This window comes from Mytilus californianus, unplaced genomic scaffold, assembly GCF_021869535.1.
Source record: "Mytilus californianus isolate M0D057914Y unplaced genomic scaffold, xbMytCali1.0.p SCAF_7, whole genome shotgun sequence".
NCBI classification, from domain to species: Eukaryota; Metazoa; Mollusca; class Bivalvia; order Mytilida; family Mytilidae; genus Mytilus; species Mytilus californianus.
Genome location: NW_026262723.1, coordinates 78637791 through 78656664, shown reverse-complemented (window position 1 = coordinate 78656664; position 18874 = coordinate 78637791). Strand labels below are relative to the sequence as shown.

The window sequence follows — 18874 nt, the reverse complement described above, 5'->3', positions numbered from 1 at the left end:
TTTTCCAGTGGGTTAACTTTGTTATTTTATAGCAGTTAATTAACTGGGTAGTTTTTTAGTTATTGCACTATCCAGTCCCGCCATTGGCCGCATGTTATAGGAAAAGCAAAGAATGAGAGGAGCTTAGACCACTGCATTACCATCCATCTCAAAGTTGTTAATGCATTGTATGGCTCTGCTTCCTTGGACTCGTAAACAATGAAAGAATTAAACAAGAAGTGTAATTAATTACCGTAACATTTCCCAATAAATTCAAATAAAATGCATACACAAACATTATCAAAACATAAATTCAACGGGGGTGCTTTAATCTAACTCTACCCATACCTTACCCTAACACTAGTCAAACTCCTAATCCTTACCCTAAATTAAAATATTTATCCCTAAACTTGAATCAAATGAATCCTCGATGTGGCTACAAAAAGGAATAGCGTGGTCTATCATGTAATCAATCTATTTCCTGATGTTGGGAAAGGAAGAAATACTCCACAGCTGGTATGAACAATGTTTCCTTCTTATCACAATGTTTAACTCTTCTGAAACTTCACGTCCAAAACTTTACATCGAAAAAGATTTTGCATCCATCCCCATAGGAATTTTCGGGTAGGGAACACTTTTCAATAACACATTTATCGCTCTTTAATGATAATCTCACGGCCACACCTCATTTACATGTACATGTAGAGACATTTTGTCATAATAAGCGCGCCACTATGACATATTTAATTCACGAAAAGTACAGTTAAGTTCCATTATTGTCATCGCCTATTAATGTTACAAATCATAAATAGCCATGCCTAATTTATTATCATATTTAATGCACTCAAAGCTATACTTTTCATGCAATAAATACGCTGATTACTAAACGTCGTGCTATGTATATTATATAACAATAACAATATGCCAGACAATATTAATCAAATATATTAATTTTACATATATAATAAGATGTTGTACGACTTTCAATGTCACAAATATCCAGCAGAGTCCAAAAGTCGTGGATGTAAGCAACTATAGGTTAACGAATGGCCTTCAACAATGAGCAAAACTCACACAATGTAGTCAGCTTACAAAAGTCCCGACATGACAAATGTCATCATATAGTTTATTAAAACGAGAAACCAAACGGCCTGTTTTATGTTAAATCACAAACGAAAAACAAACATGACAAACACCAACCAACGATAACGAATGAATAACAGGTTCCTTACCACTATTTTCTTCGAAAAATGTCTATACCATGTCAGAAAGATGGCAGCTGTGTTTCACTTGTTCCGTTGATTGAGATTGTTAGATTTTGTCAGTTTTTATGGGAATCTCCGAAGTTTGGTAGTTATTCGTGCATTAGCCTGCTTGTTTGCCTTTTCCCGTGATATTTTTATTTGGTTTTAGAGAAACCTTTTCAAACCTCAAAACTTAAAGGGCATTCTTGTATAACAGATCATTTTGATTATTAATATCACATTCTCCTTTTATTAATTATCTTTTTAGTTTGGTGAAGAAATTAATGAACATTGTTATTATTTATTAAAATGATTTGTCAAAGTCTTAATTTTTTTCTTATTTGCGAAAGTAGTGTACTTGTTCTATAAAATTTTCTCATATCTTTTTAAGTGTTTTAGCTTGCTTGGTTATGAGCTTCCGCAAGATCATTGTTGCTGATTGAAGTTCTATAGACAAAGGTCTTATAAAAATAATAACTACAACTGCTATTGTTTCAAAATTAAGGCGTCGTTATGTAATTGGGCGGCATTTCAGATTTTGAACGCATCAGTTTGGAGCAAGCTACATTTTTATATCTACAAGGGTGAAATATTTACAACTATAATTCTGATCAAAAATTTGTGAAAAGGATCATTAAGTGTATAGAATGTACGTAAATAGCATCGATTACTATTCCTTTTTTTAATTTAAATTTCTCGAAATTGCGTCCACAGAATTACACGGATACGCGTTTACTGCAATATTGGCGTTCGTGTTTTTCTTGCATCAGCCATTGCACTTAATGATTAAGACAAGGGAAAAAAGAATCTGGTGACCCCCTTATATTCTCAGACCATTTAAGCGAAAATGAGCCCTGCGGTAACACAAATTTCAAATAAAATTCTACCACATCAACATTCCATACATTTTTAGTTTCTGTTTTTTTAATTATTTAAATCAATTGTATCTCTAGAATCTACAAATTAATGCTGCATGTACCTTTTTATATGTATATGTAGTTCAATGAATTATGAAAATTCGAAATACTGTCCAATAATGTTTACGCTTTCTTAGTTAAAGTCAGTCAGCACGCTGAGAAATGTCTCGCCCGTTTTACTTATCATTGAATTTATGGTGAAAGTCTGTAATATGAAGGTTTTTCTTCGAGTTTCACATAAACTAAACATTATCAATGTTCTATGAAAATGAGGTCACGGTCAGATGAAAAATACCAGACAGACATGTACACCTTACAATCATTCCATACACCAAATCTAGTGGTCCTATCGCTTATATTGCATGAGAAACAGACCAAACAACAAAACTTAACATTGACCAATGAAACATGAAAATGAGGTCAATGTCAAATGAACCCTTCCAGACAGACATTTACACCTTATAATCATTCCATGCTCATAGTTGATCTATTGCTTATAGTGTCTAATAAACTGACAAATTTACGAAATCTTATCATTGACCAATGAACCGTGAAAATGAGATCAAGGTTGTATGAACCCTGTCAGACAGAATTGTAAACATAACAATGGTTCCATACAACAGATATAATTGACCTATTGCTTATAGTATCTGAGAAATAGACCAAACCACAAGAACTTAACATGGTCCAATGAACTATGAAAATGAGATCAAGTTCATATGACACCTGCCAGACGGACATATATACACCTTACAATCATCACACACACCAAATACAGTGGCCCTATTGCTTATAGTATCTGAAAAATAGACCAAACCACAAAAAATTAACATTGTCCAATGAACCATGAAATTGAGGTCAAAGTCAGATGAAACCTAGCAGTCGGACATGTACACCTTACAATCATTCCACACAACACATATAGTTGATCTAATGCTTATAGTTTCTAAGATACGGACTTGACCATGTACATGTAACTTTTATCTTGACAACTGATCAGTAAAATGAGGTCAAGGTCAGGTAAACCCTACCTGACAGACATGTAGACGTTTTAAGGAACCTATTTACCAAATATAGTTATCATATTACTCATATTATTTTTTTTATCAAGCAGTCACTGAACTAGCAAATGAGGTCAAGGACAATGGACATATGACAGACTGTAACTTCGTAACATAAGGTATCTGTATACAAGGTATGAAGCATCCATGTCTTATACCTTCTGAAATATAAAGCTTTAAACAAATAGTTTACACCGTCGCCGCCGCCGCCGGATTGTAATACCTATCATCGCATGAGAGACAAAAAAAAACTTACTAAAGATACCAGAATTGTAAATGTGTACACGAGACGCACTTTTCGTCTATATAAGACTCACGAGACAACTATATTCCAGAACCAAATGACGTGGATGTTAGCAACTGTAAGTAACAGTACAACCTTCCTATCGTAATTGCGTTAGATGGAGAAGTTAGTTGGTTCGATCAAAGGCCAGGCTAAACCAGAAACTTCATAAATTATATTTGCTGATTGAGTAAAATAGTCAGATTGATATGTCTGAGTAAGGCAAAATGTATTTACGCGGACCATGTGAGATAACAAGTTATAAATTCGACTCAGCATAACGGTATATTACAATCCAAGGTATATTGATATCTCGTACAATTATTCTGGTCCTGAACAGTATGCATCATTTGCTACTTGACGTTAAGCAGTCATTTATCAATCAAGCAACTTCCCAGTAATTCTGTTTCTTTTTTCTGAGTAGTGGTATGTGTATGTCGCGAAGTAGGCAGCGGAACGTGGTGTCGGGCTAGGGGGGAAATATCTATCGATTAACAGTTATCTGAAAATACCATAGTTCATTGTTCTCTTTGTAGTCAACGTTCTGGTAGTGTAGATATATTTCCCCTAGTAATTATTTTAGAAAACAGTTCCAATATAACATGAAAGGCTTACTATTGGAATAAGACCATAAAATATACATGCTTAATGTCAGTGATAACCGGTTAACATCCAAAAAAGCTTAAGATATGAATAAAAAAAAACAATTTACTATATATAGGGAATGATGCACTTGTAATGTCAGTTGATTAAAAGGCGAACATATTTCTGATGTGGTCTAAGAAATGTATTCAATCCGTTTTTCCAGAGACAACACCCAATACCAACAAGTTAATATTTAATCATATTGCACAAATGTGTTGTATTACAAATGTTTCATTGTAGTAATATCACAGATGTCAGAAGATCATACACCCACATATAAAGAGCAATGCACTTGACTCTCACATATGGGTTGTACATTTCCACAACTTCACTCGTAGATTTCATGGAGTTGTTTCACACTTTCTTCCACACCCAAGACATTAACACAAATCATACATTTTAATACAACACAACAAATATAAAATATTCAAATTATCAACTGAAATAATATAACGTTACATATTGAGGTATTTTTGTATGACATCAACATATGACATTGGCTGTGTTCCAGTGTCATATCGCAAGACAGGTTTGTCATTCTTGTCGATTATAAATTGTTCATAGTTCCATCGAACATCTTCGTTCTTCAGTGGTGAGAAGAATAAACTGTCCTCAAATTTATCTGTGACTAGAGGGCAGTATTTCTATAAAAGATTATTTGAAAATTATCATTCAAACTATTACATCGGTATTTTAACTGTCACGTTTGGCGAATGCATTTTTTTCACAAACAACCGGGAACCAAATATACTCTTTATCTCACCAACACTTCGTCCGATATGTATGAAGCATACTTTGTTTATCCCCAAACCCCTTCTACGAGAGCTTTTTCAGAAGATAGAGATACAGAAAGGATTGTTTCATTATATAATTTTTACCTACAAATCGAGAACAGAGATATCTTTAATTTTTCCCATTAGTATTTCCCTTTTATGAAGCATCATTCCCGCTACCTCTGTTTATGAATATTTCAAAAGTTGTGCATTTCTATATGGTTTTTAATAATAGGGGTTGCTGGTTATCTACTGAACCAAAAAGTAAAAAAACAAAAATACCGAATTCCAAGAAAAATTAAAACGGAAAGTCCATTATCAAATGGCAAAATCAAAATCTCAAACACATCAAACGTATGGAAAACAACTATCATATTCCTGACTTGGTACAGGCATTTCCTTATGTAGAAAATGGTGGATTAAACCTGGTTTTATAGCGAGCTAAACCTCTCACTTGTATGACAGTCGTATAAAATTCCATCATATTGACAACAATGTGTGAACAAAACAAACAGACATAATACAAATGACAAAAATAGGGGTACAGCAGTCAACATTGTGTTATAATCTTAATCACTATAAAAACAAACAAATATGTCAACAAAGAAAAACAAAATGGCATATAAACAAAGAATAAAGCAAAAATGAAAGACAAGAATACAAAAAAATGACCATAGCACAATTACACAATGGCGGGATGTATAAGTACCGAGCCACGCCAAAAGAATATTACCCAAAATGGACTACACCGTAAAGGTTAATAATATACAAATATAAATAAAAGAACACTATAACACGTAATTAGGATGATAAACAAGAGTTGTTAATGGTAGAGTTTAAGCTTTCATCTTTGAAGTTTTACCGTTATCATTCTGATTTGGTTGCCTTCCTTCAAGACCAAAAAAAAGCCTCCCTTGTTATTTCATTTGTCACTCCCAAGTCAGGAACATTGTCTAAGTGTGAGATTTTCTTTACATCAGTGGATTGGTGCGTGTGGCGTCTGGCGAATAAAATCCATGATGATTTTCTTTGCATCATGTTATGGTGCAATCTTGGTCTAATGAATGATTTCCCTAAAAAGTTCCAATTCTATGGTTCCCTCTGACCTTTGCTTAACGCCTGATTTACAATCACATAACTTCACGTTCTTAAGTTTATTGTTGCAATTTATTTATTGGTTTTCGACAACGTTTAGCATAAAAGATAAATTATTAATAAGACAATTCATACTGGTCAACGTCGTATGCACTTTTATTTTTTGAAGACATAAATTAAAATAGTGTAGATACCTTCAAGAACGTATAGAGTGGATGTTCTTTGGCACCATTAACGTCAACCTTCCAAAACATCTGGAACTTTAGAACGTATCCATTTCCTGGACGAACATATTTTATTCCGTTCAATATTTCTGTACCTGTATCTTCTGGTTGTTGCTGAAACAGAAATGAATTACAGGTTAAGCTATATCATACATTTTTACAACTTATTTAAGTGTGAACAACTCCAAAAAGCATATGAAGTTAGTTTGCTTGTTTGTAAGGTAGACCACGAAGTTCAAGTATTACCTTTGTTTACAACCTAACTTTTACAGTAGTCGTTAAATAAATACAAATGCTAAACTTTTATTAGCTGAAGGACAAATAATTTGGTTCCGTCATATGCTTTCATTTCGTATGAAAACAATCCATACGTATGAAAGCGACCCACGATAATATAATCATAAGATCCACCTAACTAATTAGTGGAATGATACTGCTTTCATCTCACTTTACTATTTCTGCCAACATTTTGTGTTTAAAGTTTTACTTTCAGATTCAAAATGTGAATAACAAAGGTTTTTTTATTTGGATAATCTGAAAATACAAAAATTTAGTGCTTTATTATTGTACGAAATGAAAGCAAGTAATAATCACATTTTAAGCAAGTGCTTTATAAGGAACATTTGAATTTACAAGGTAAAACCAACATGTGAATGGATAAGAGAAGTAACACATATTAAGCAAGCGCTTTATAAGGAATGTTTGAAATTTACAAGGTAGAACCAACATATGAATGGAAAAGAGAAGTAGAAGTAACAATGTAGTTTAACAGAAACATCAAGCGTCAACATCACGGTCAACTTTTCGTGGCTAAGTTTTCATATAATTACTAAAATATCTTAGTCAATTTTCAGAACTGTATAGCATAACAAACACACAAAAATTACTTACAAGTTCTAAATCATTGGGGAAGATGAATACATGACAGGGAATTCAATCTCACCGGGATATTAATTATAATGTAGTGATATAATCATTTGGTATCAATATAATCTGGTTTGTTGTTATATGTTATATTAATATTTGTATAACAGTTATATGTATATAGCAGATCATCTTAATAACTCTACAGACAAATATTCATCCATTTATACCATCATTCTATTCTACTATTCTAATTATAGTGCAGTGCAAGTGCATGGTGGACACTCTTCTGTAATAATTTTTTTTTCTAAAAGGTTGGATTTGAGTAGGCATTCATATTCCTCCCGCTGCATGCGTTAACACAAATTTTCGGTATTCATGATTTGTATATATTTCTCATAACAAAACATTTTCATATCATTTATCTATGTTCTTAAAAAATATTTTCATGAATATTTATTGATGAAATTAATATATAACAAGCGATAAGGAATGTTATTTTGCACTTGATAATGTCCGCGTATTTATACGATACTCGAAGTGATTGGTGCTTAAAACGAAAGGGCCGTGTGCAGAATTTCTGCGTCAGCATAACACCGGAATGACCTCTCAAGGGCATCCGCTGTAAAAAGGACCCCAGGCCTTCTACTTCTTTTGAGGTTGATGGGCAATGAAGATTTTTAATTTTCTCATTTTCTTACCAGGACATAAAATCTGGTATATGTTTAGTATGGCATCCATTCACTTGACAAGTATAATTTTTGTTTAGGAGCCAGCTGGAGCCCGCCTCTGGTTGCGGAATGTTCTCGCATTGAAGACCCATTTTGGGCTTTGTGTTGTTTTATACTTTATGGTCGGGTTGTTGTCTCTTTGACTCACTCCCCGTTTCCATTCTCTATTATATCTTTCTTCAGTGTATGTTGTTTGTTAATCTATTTATTTTCTTATTGTGCTTTATCTATTATTTGTGCATTTGATTCAGTAGCTTTGGTCATACCTTGTGGCTATTCAGTTATTGCCGATACATTCATATTTAGAATATTAACATCAAAACAATAATACTATTAATTGACATCAGTGGCAGTATTCATCTAACAGCCGTGGCTACATTATAAAAGCTTCCTGTAGCTAGAAGTGAGTACATTTTGATCCTACTTCCTGAATTATGAACCATCTTAGAGATAATACTGTTGGGAGCTGGGCCGTGTGTACCTATCTCATTGTGTTTGTGTGTTTGTTTGTTAGTGTTTAACGCAACTTTCAGCAACTTTGCCTTATCATGGCGGTAAATTTATTTTGCCGTAGGATGCCGTATTACCCAGAGAAAACTAACACCCTTCCGCAGGAATACCTAGGTTTTGTACTGATTAGTATTAACGTCTGGGAAATCATGGTTGATAAAGTAGTTGACATTGGCTTTCAACTAGCTTTTAATAACTGCGAGTACTCTTAGATCGGTACCTTGTGGGTTTTTTTTATCTTTTATCCTGTGCTTCGTGTCTATTGGACGAGTTTCCAATTGAATATTAGAGTTTGCTTTTATTTTGTGCTGTTACACAACTGTACGGGTACCGTGTAAGGTGGAGGGCTCAAAAACATGTTTAACCCCGCAAATTTCTATATGAGCTCGTCCCAAGTAAGGGTCATGTAATTCAGTGGTTTTTTGTTATTCATTGTCTGTCATAGTTGGATTTCGTATTATTGCTTTTAATGTATTTACTACTGTTTAATAACAAAAATACTCCATTACTGCACTACCCTTTGTTAAGTCTAATACATTCCAAGGCATATTGATATCTCGCCCAAACATTTTGTACTGAATATCATGTTTTATTTGCCGCTGGACATTAAGAATTAAACAATGTCCCAATAATTATTTTCTATTTTCTAGACGTAGTCTATGGCGCGAAGTAGGACATAAAATGTGGGGAGGGTTAGGGCAATACTATCTGTCCAAGGGTGCAACAATTAAAAATAACTGAAAATATCGCCAGTCCTGGAGAACAGGCGCTAATACATGATATGGGAGTGAAAACAAGTTAACATCCATATAGCGAAGGATAAGAATAGGAAAAACGATATACTACAGTTAACTAAAAAAACTTGAAACGGTATAAAATTGAAAGTTCATTCAATGGAAATAGACAGAGAATGTAACACAATGTGTGAAAGAACAATATTTAACAAGGTGTGTTCCAATCTAACATAATTAATACAAGTACATGTACCTTGCAGACATTTATCGTACATGTATTCTGCCGACGTTAATTGCATTGTGCAGATGTTAATAGCATTGACAACTGCCCAACCTAGTACATGTATTATTTAATAGCTAGACTACTCTATAAACTGTTGACATTCATGGCTATTGTTGAAAGCTGATTGATGACCCCTCTGAACTATATTAGATCCAGCTTTGGACTCGAACAGCGGATTCCGACAGGAGATTCCGCCAAGGTCTCCCCTCGTGGGTAGGCTATAATGAATTATCTTACTATCCGAATGTAATCAGTCAGGACCGAACAGTTATACCACTATACGATCACTTGTCCGTGTGACGATTTATTGAACATTCGAACAATTCAACTTTAAAGACAGATTCGAACATTTGAACTTTAGAAACATTCTTGACTTTGTAATTACATAATAAAATTCATTTATTCATTTAATGACTTCATTACAAGAATCATGAACTTGTAATGTCAGCAGATAAAAAAAACCGACATATTTCTTATGTGATTAAAGAAATGGATTGAACCTGTTTACAGAGTGCTAATCCTCAAACTTCCATAATCTTTAAGTATTCCAACATTTAAAACGTCTGAGACAAAACCTCAAAAAAATAGTATTTGTTAATATTTAATGATATTGCACAAAAGTGTTGTATTATAAATGTTTCATTGTAGAAATGTCAAAGTTGTCAGAAGATCGTACACCCACATATACAGAGCAATGCACTTAACTCTTATGTGTGGGTTGTACATTTCCACAACTTCACTCGTAGATTTCATGGAGTTGTTTCACACTTTCTTCCACACCTTAGACATTAACACAAATCATGCATTTTAACACATCACAACAAATATATAATATTCAAATTATCAAATTATCAACTAAAATAAAGCAATGTTTACATATTGAGGTATTTTTGTATGACATCAGCATATGACAAAGGGAGTGTATAACTGTCGTATCGCATGACAGGTTTGCCATTTTTGTCGATTATAAATTGTTCATAGTTCCATCGGACATCTTCGTTCTTCTTTGGTGAGTAGAACAAATTGTCTTCAAATTCATCGGATACTGGAGGGCAGTATTTCTATAACAGATTAAATTACAGTATGGATAGTAGATTTTGATATATAGCTAATCAGTTACAGGAGGAATTAAATTAAATTAAAATATAAATGGTACGTGTTCTCATCAGTAAATGAAACTATACACAGAGTATTCTAAAAACAAGTAGCAAAGTATGCATTACACTAAGAATATATAGATGGTATTTCTTTGTGGTGGAGGTTGAAAACGCCATTCAGATTTCAACAAAAAAATTTCTTCTAATTGACATCATTGAAATGCTAATATTTTTTTTTTATTGTCAACATATTCATTACGTTTGACTAATAAGTTTTTCACAGACATTTGGGAACCGACAGTACACTAAATCTCGTCATAAGTCCACTTATTTGTTTGAAACTATGAAACATACTGTGTATATCCAACATTCCCCTTCATTCTTCACGAGCATCTTAATGAGAATGAAATAAACAAGAATGGTATTACGTATTGTATTCTTCGTTTATTTCAAAGTTTGCTGCGGGACTTTGACCTTTGCGAAAAGCCTCATTTGCAATCACATAACGGGTTTTATTTTGCTTAAGTTTGTTGCTGTAATTGATTTTTTTTATTTTGGACAAAGCTTAGCATAAACGATAAATTATGAACAAGATACACCATATCAACTTCGTATGCCCTTTTATTGTTTTAATGGCACCAATGAAAATAGTGTATATACCTTCAAGAACGTAAAGAGTGGATGTTCTTTGGCACCATTTACGTCAACCTTCCAAAACACGGGGAACTTAGGAACGAATCCATTCCCGGGACGGACATATTTTATTCCGTTCAATATTTCTGTTCCTGTATCTTCTGGTTGAAGCTAAAATAGAAATGAATTTACATATTTAACTATATCATAAAATGTATAGCTTTTTGAGTGTGAACAAAACAATATTAAGAAATGCATATGAAGTTAGTGTGCTTGTTTGTAGGGTAAACCATAAAATCAATATAACATTTCTTTACTACCTATCGAAAGAGAAATAAACGTTATTATTAGCCTTTCAAACCACAGGAAAGATAACAAAAATATTGTGTCTTTTGTGAGGTTTTTTCGATTACCCACATTCTCATGATTAAAATGGTGTTTGTTTCAATAAACTGAATTGTATCGCGTGCATAAAGTAAAAGAATATATGGCAAATCTAAATAAGAATTATCTCCAGATTAATGAAACATCTTTAGCAAAGTAACCTATTTCCTTTCTTGGAAAGGTCAACTCGTAAACGTTTTTAATGATTGTGCCTTCCAACTGTTTTGATTCGAGCGACACGGGTGAGTTTTATTTAGACGAACGCGCGTCTGTCGTACCAAATTATTTATAAGCCTGATATCTTTGATGGGTATTTAATACGGTTACCATAACTTGCATTGATAAATACACAAACGATTTTTTTTGTACTAAATACATTGCGTTCTTCTTCTTTGACATGTTTACATTGGCTTTTCATTTACGCCCCTTTATGGTTATATAGCTCTAAACAATTACACGTATAGATACATCGTTAGCTTTCGAATGTTAAGGTTTGAGCGCACATAATTTTTATTTAGAAAGGGTATTCCTCTTATATGTCTAGCTTAGTCTTTAGTTTTCTATGTTGTGTCATCTGTACTATTATTTGTCTGTTTGTCTTTTTATTTTTGGTCATGGCATTGACAGTTTGTTTTCGATCTACGAGTTTGACTGTCCCTCTGGTATCTTTCGTCCCTCTTTTGTATTGCGTTTGAAGAAATTTTCTGTGTAAACATTTATAAAGAACATTTAAATCTTCATGATAAAGACCAAAGGTATATGGCTAAGTAAGGAACAATGCATTTAAACGGAAACATCAAACAATTGCTAATTGAACAGCTATGTAAACTTAACCTGGAGGAATTTCTTAAAATTCCTACAATATATTATAATCCATTTTCAGTTATAAGCATAATAAAACACAAATAGTACTTACAAGCTCGAAATTATTGCAAGGAAAAGCCAAAATCTCAAACGATTTGCCATCAAACTTTCTCTTTAGTGCATTGTACCCAATGTAATGGGAAGCGGTAAAACCTCAGTAGGTCGCCACATTTGTGATGACCACAACTTGGTTTCTGTATTGCGACAAACTGATGTTCTTTGTCTGTAAAATGTCCGTCGCTGCAAAATCGTATATACTGCCTGTAGCCGGATTACATTCTGTAAATATCCCTGCCACTGCCGCTAGATAGCCTAGAAGGCTAGCTGCCACCAGGGACCGTCCTGTCCCCTTCATACCTTATTACAGTCTACAGCAAAAGATAATCTCAAGACTTAATATATGATATTTTTTTCTCATTATCTTATGTCACGTTACTGATAACCGTATTTATTTGTTTTGTGATTTTATTAGTTGCTGATTTCAGCATGATATGGCGATTCACAAAATTTTATAAATCACGGGTTTATTTTTTTCAAAATTCTAATCTTTGAATGTTACATTTTAATGAAATTTATAAAAGGTCTGTTTTATTATGGTTATTGCTGTTTAAGGTGAAAACTATCCATGCAGTGGTTTGATGCTTGTCTCTTGTTTGGGTACGAGTCAACCAGAGATTGTAACATTAATGGTAATTACTCTTTGATCCTCGAGTGAGTTAATTTCTTTTACATACAGAGGAGTGCATTAACACACAAAGTTCTTTTAGATTCTTTTGTAGTATGCTATCCCTCCGTTGACCACTTGTCGTGGAAAAACCAAAGAATGTGAGGAGCTTAGACAAGGGAATTAAATTCCATCTCCTAAGTTGTTTTGGATTGTCTGTTTCCGTCTCCTTGGACTGGCATAATCCAGATCGTAATTTCTATGACCTTATAATTTCTTTATAAATCTAAATAAATTGCAGGCACAAATAATTAACAATTCGAAGGAGTTGGAGGGTTTTTTATTTACTTCGTGGGTTCCTAAAAATATGTCTTTATTAGATATACCTTAACCCTGACCCTGACCCTACAAAAACTTAAACCTAAAACTAGTAAACACGTAACCCTAAATTAAAACATACCCTAAACTAAACTATATCTCCCTAACCCGAAACTATAGGGTCCTCCAAAGTAGATGAAGGTCGGCCATGGGGCTGCACAAAGGAATAACTTTGCCTATAAACAAAGAGGCGTTAATGATAATGTTAATTTTTTTTTAATTCAAATATTTTCAAATTTTTATAAACACCAAAATTTAGATACAGATAAATAAATCACACGTGCTTGAAATATTGTTTAAGGGAGACGAGGTACACTCTAATTCTCCTCCATTTCTTAGTGAACCCGCTAAAGAAGAAACTGATTCCTGTCCGACATGTTTGATTTGGTATCTGTTTTTATCATGTCAACATAAATATTCCAGAAATATATGTCACTTGTGCAGTTCCTAGACTAAGTATTCAAATCACTGTCCACACTCAAGACCTTTCTTCGTGAATAGATCATGCTTAACAAATATTCGTCACTGGACGTTACGCAATCAACAAGCAATTAATTAATCGACCCTTTTCCTGTTGTTCGGAAAGGAAGAATAACTTCGCAATTAGTTTAGAAAAAGGCTTCTCTATCTCAACTTTTCTGAAACTACACATCCTTTGGCTTTGCAAGCAGGCAACATTGTTAACTCGCTGGCTGAAGGCACGATCAGTGTTCACATTCTGCTTTTGTCCTTTCTATATTCATGAAACCACTTTATTTCTAGTAATTTATTGTATTCATACATAAAAAGTCATGTTACCGTGTTTGAGTCTGATTAAGTCTTGTATCTTCTCTTACTTTTAGTTGCTGAAAATAGAATGCTAGGAAATTGGAATACTTTATTTTTGATATAACATATTGTTTTTGTAAATAGTTTTAAGCAAGGCAAAATTACTATTTATTTTTAACAGAACTTGTAACAAAGCTTTATTTACACCTAATGAAGAAACGTTATTATAGACAGAGACATGTATCATATATGTCTCTCATGGACAAACTGTTGTATTTTTCAAATATTACAGATTTTATAACATATTTTTGCGATCCTGTCACAAAATCGTCTCAGAACAGCAATTAGCCAATACGCACTTGCAGCGTAAATAAAAGAGGAAACAAATGATATGAATTCCACGCGCACAAAACAGGTGTTCATCAAATAACTCTTACCAGGTACGCTGCTGGCCAACAGGTAAGAAGGCTAGAAATAAATAATACATTGAAAACAAAACAAAAAATAACGCCTAATCTATGATTTTACATTTTTGCATACAGTGGAATGAAACATTTATCACAGAACGTCAGTCAAAGGTCTAAGATGATCAAAAATTTGAGAAACACAGAACACAGAATGTCCATATCATGAGTCATATTGTAATATTTCTCAACACAATCTTCGGAGTTGCAAATGAAAAGTGATCGGTAAGCTTTGGAAAGAAAATCAAAACGCAATTGATATATAGTTCGAAAATTATTTATTATGATTTATACCTTGTGTGCATATAATTACGACAGGCCACATTGTCTATACATCGACTTGTAACATGGAAGGTAATTTTCCCTTTGATATTCGAATGGGTTAGCTTTGTTATTTTTATAGCAGTTCATTAACTGGATAGTTGTTTTAGTTATTGCACTATCCAGTCCTGCCGTTTGTTGCATATGCATGTTTTAGGAAAAGAAAAGAATGAGAGGAACTTAGACCATTGCATTACGTTCCATCTCAAAAAGTTGTAAATGCACTGTCTGGCGTTGCTTCCTTGTACGCGTAAAAAATGATAGAATAAAACAAGAAGTAAAATTAATTACCATAACATTTCCAAATCAATTTCAACAAAATGCATACACAAAAAATTATCAAAACATGTGTGCTTTTAACTAACTATACCCATACATTACCCAAAGAATAGTCAAACTCCTAACCCTTACCCTAAATCAAAATATTGATCCCTCAACTTGAAGCAAACAAATGCAAGATGGGGCTTCAAAAAGGAATAACGTGGTATCTTATTAAAGAAACAATTTTGATAAATTACTTAACAACTTCTTAGAAATGTTTAGGAATACCAAAATCTAATGCAGAAAAATAGGTCGCACGTACCTTCAAATAATGTTTAAGGGACACCATGTCCTTGTTTTCCTCTCCCTTTCCTAGCAATCCCATCTAGTGTTTCGAAAGTAGAAACTGGTTTCCGTCCGGTATTCTTTTGGTTGTTTACCTGTTGTTTTATCTTGTAAGGATAAATATTCCAAAACTATATGGCTTTATAGTCATTTCATTTCCTCCACTTTTCAAAGGTATTCTCTTCGTGAATTTGACATGCTTAAACTATTTGTCCCTGAACCTTAAGCAAGCAATAATCTATTAAGTAATCAATCTATTCCCTGATGTTGGGAAAGGAAGAAATACTCCACGGCCTCTATGCTCAATGTTTCCTTCTTTTCACAACGTGAAACTTTCTGAAACTACAAGTCCTTAAGTATACATCGAACAAGATTTTGCATCTATCACCAAAAGAATTTTCTGGTAGGGAACACTTTTCAATAACACATTAACCGCTCTCGGGTCTGTAAACTTTAATGACAATCTCACATGACATCCAATTCACGAAAAATACAGTTAGTTCCATTGTCGACATCGTCAATTAATATTACAAATCATATATAGCCATGCCTAATTCCTTAACATATTTAATGTACTCAAAGTTATACACTTTTTGTGCAATAAATACGGTAATTAACCAAAATCGTACTATGTATATTATATAACAATAACAATATGCCATACAATATTAATCAAATATATTTATTTTCCATAAATAAAAAGAAGTTGTGGTATGACTTCTAATGTCACAAATATCTATCAGAGTCCAAAAGTCGTGGATGTGAGCAACTATTGGTCAACACATGACATTAAACCATGAGCAAAACCGACACCGTGTAGCCAGCTTACAAACGCCCCGACATAACAAGTGTCATTATATGAGCAATTAAAACGAGAAACCAAACGGCCTGCTTTATGCTAAATCATAAACGAAAAACAAATATGACAAACAGCAACCAACGACAACGAATGAATAACTGGTTCCTTACCTCCATTTTCTTCGGAAAATACCTGTACCAAGTAAGAAATATGACAGTTTTTTTCAATTCTTTCGTTGATTGATAGCGTTTTATTTTGTTAGTTTTTATGGACTTTTCTTTTTGAAATTGCCTTGGAGTTTAGTATTTTTGTTCTACTTTTTTTAGGTCAGGCACATGAAGAGTGTTGCGGGTCAAATAAGTTATTTAGCGCTCAGTAGCAAATTATAAGAATTTCTATAAGTGAAAAATTAGTTGGAAGAGGTTCGACTCCTCAGAATGGAACGAAACACAACAACCAACTAACAAATAGACAAAGACACAAAATATCGACCTAAGAGAATACCCACATTCACTGAAAGCTAGTTCAAAATAAGAAATGAAAATAAGAACATTCTTTATGTGACTGTCCCAAGTCAGGAGCCAGTAGTTCAGTGGTGGTCGTTGGTTCATGTCTGTCATATTTGATTTTCGTTAATTGTTTTGTTATGAATTAGGCCGTTAGTTTTCTCAATTGAATTGTTTCATACTTTTCATGCCAGGGCCTTTTATAGCCGACTATACGGTATGGTTTTTTCTCATTGTTGAAGGCCGTACGGTTGCTAATAATTGCTTACATCCACTTTATTTGAACTTTGGTGGATAGTTGTGTCATTGGCAATCATACCTCATCTCCCTATTTTTTATATGTGATAAACACTAAAGAGAGCACAGATTGAAATGTCTCGCCCGTTTTACTTATCATTGCATATATGTTAAAAGTCTGTTATATGAAGGTTTTTCTACAAGTATCTCACACAAGCTAAACATTATCAATGTTTTATGAAAATGAAAATGATGTCACGGTCAGATGAACCATCCCAGACAGACATGTACACATTACAATCATTTCATACACCAAATATAGTGGTCTTATCGCTAATAGTACATGAATAACAAATAAAAAACACAATCTTAACATTGATCAATGAACAATGAAAATGAGGTCAAGGTCAAATGAACACTGCCAGACATACATGTACACCTTACAATCATTCCATACATCAAATATAGTTGACCTATTGCTTATAGTGTTTGATGAACTGACAAAATTAAGAAAGCTTATCATTGACCAAAAATGTACACTTTACAATGGTTCTATCCATCAAATATAACTGACCTATTGCTTATAGTATCTGAGAAATAGATCAAAGTTTAACCACAAAACAAAACATTGTCCAATGAACCATAAAAAAATAAGGACAAAGTCATATGACACCTGCCAGACGGACATATAAACCTTTCAATCATTCCATACAACATATATAGTTGATCTATTGATTTAAGTTTCTAAGATATGTACTTGACCACGTAACTTTAACCTTGATCACTGATCCATAAAATGAGTTACAGGTCAGTTGAACCCTATCTGACGGACATGTAGACGTTGCATGGAACCCATATACCAAATATATTTATCCTATTTTTCATATTTAAGATGTTCGCTTCTCTTGTTTTTGAATTTTTGCCAGATTTTCGGAATCCTCTGGTTTTATCCATAAGCACACGGACCCTTTATTTTTTTCTGCTTTTTTAATTTCTTTATTTATATACTATCAATTAATAAGTCTTTTAAAAAGCTTGTTATATTAAAACTGAGTAGCGAACATCCTTAAGTGAGTATTTCACTTGACCAACAAATTCAAGCAGTCACTGAACCATGAAAATGAGGTCAAGAACAATGGACATATGACAGACGGAAACTTCGTAACATAAGGTATCTGTATACAAAAAATAAAGCTTTGAACATATATATGGTTTACGCCGTCGCCGCCGCCGCCGCCGGATTGTAAAACCTATGTCTCGCATTCTCCGACTTTCGTCACACAAAAAGCTTTATCATAGATACCAGAATTAAATGTGTAAGCCAGACGCACGTTTCGTCTATATAAGACTCATGAGACAACTTTTCACCAGAACCGAATGACGTGGATGTTTGAACTATAGGTAACTGTACAACCTTCCTATCGTGATTGCGTTATATGGTGAAGTTAGTTGGTGCGATCAAATGCCCGTCCAACCAGAAACTTCTAAATTTTATTCGCTGATAGCATTTTCCAGTAAAACAATGTCAGATTGATGTCTGAATAAAATGTATGTAAAATGTATTTACGCGGACCATGTGAAATAACAAGCTATTAATTCTACTCGGCATAACGGTCTAATCCTAGGTATATTTATAACTCGTTGAATTATTTTGGTCATGAATAGCATGTATTATTTGCTGCTTGAAGTTATAATCAATCAATTTCCGATTATTTTTTTTCTTTTCTCGGAGTAGTGGTTTTAGTATGTCGCGACGTAGGCAGTGGGACTTTGATTCGAGCTAGAGGTGAAATATTTATCGAATTGTGCA

General features: G+C 33.5%; 1 pseudogene; it reads right to left on the bottom strand.

The window, feature by feature from the left end:
• Positions 1-10215: 10215 nt before the first annotated feature.
• Positions 10216-12676, bottom strand: LOC127709531 (glutathione peroxidase-like; annotated as a pseudogene).
• Positions 12677-18874: the final 6198 nt, after the last annotated feature.